The sequence below is a fragment of the Pteropus vampyrus genome, unplaced genomic scaffold (genome assembly GCF_000151845.1).
Source record: "Pteropus vampyrus isolate Shadow unplaced genomic scaffold, Pvam_2.0 Scaffold939, whole genome shotgun sequence".
NCBI lineage: Eukaryota > Metazoa > Chordata > Mammalia > Chiroptera > Pteropodidae > Pteropus > Pteropus vampyrus.
This window is the reverse complement of record NW_011889720.1, coordinates 15930-16977: the sequence shown is the minus strand read 5'-3', so window position 1 is coordinate 16977 and position 1048 is coordinate 15930. Positions and strand designations below refer to the sequence as shown.

Genomic DNA, 1048 nt, shown 5'->3' with positions numbered 1-1048 from the left:
TGGCGTTTCCTTTGTCCCCAGTTTTCTGCGATGTTATCGCTGAGAAATGTGGGGGAAAGGAAATCAAAGAGTTTTAACAAGAAATGATAAATATGTCAAAGTTCTAAATTTCTCGGAGTCTGATAAGAATGAATTCCAACACCCAACTCGTTTTCTATCACAAATATACTAATGGAAAAATTCACCTAAAACAAAGGATAGGTGAGAGAGGAATAATCCAACACATTGTGGCATTTTCTGGGAGTGACTTAAGACACAGTATATTAACTGAGCAGATAATATATTTTTTAAAAAAATGGAGAGATATTTGAGTTGTGTTCTGCTATTGGGAGGAGACGCTCTTTACTTCTTAAAAGCTATGCCACCTGCATTGTGCCATCTAAATATTCAGCTATTGGTCATATGAAGAAAGCATCATCTAATGCTCAGTTTGAGCAGGAATTTAAAAAACAAGTACTATGATTAACCTTACAATTTCTCCAGTTTATACTGTGTCTTCTTTTTACCATATTAGTTTCATTTTTTTAAATAAATTTATTTATTTATTAAATTAGTTTCAAGTATACAGTACATTGGTTAGACATCAATACAGTTTTATAAAAAGATCCTCCCAATTGCTCCGTCTCTCCCCTGGCCCTCCACTTAGCCATCATATTAATGCTAACTGCATTCCCTCTGCCATGCTCCCCATCCCCATGACCATCCATCGGCTACTAATTTGTACTTCTTTAACCCTTCACCTCATTCTCCCAGGCCCCAGTTTGGTTGCAGATTTACAAATGATTGCTACTAAAGAAAAATAAGTGTGTCTGGAGCCAGCGAGTATATTACTAAAAAGCCCTATTTTCTAACCCATAGGCCTGGTATAATTTATTGAAAAATATAAAATTTTCTTTTAACGAAATTGAACATTGTTGAGTTACAGTTTGGGACAAAGTAAATAAATTGTTAACAGCAAAAATATAAGTTGCAGATTAAATAATCATAACATGTTTGTTAAAAATAATAACTTTTCCTTACAGATCTCGTTTTTCAGTAAAGACCTCAA

The 1048-nt window shown here is 33.9% G+C and overlaps 1 long non-coding RNA gene across 1 annotated transcript in view; it reads right to left on the bottom strand.

Moving 5' to 3' along the window:
* Positions 1–1048, bottom strand: part of LOC111734280 — a 4412-nt gene extending 3364 nt beyond the window's left edge. Inside the window, exon 1 of the long non-coding RNA XR_002778395.1 lies at positions 1021–1048. This is a non-coding gene — a long non-coding RNA (uncharacterized LOC111734280). The remainder of the gene's footprint in view (positions 1–1020) is intronic.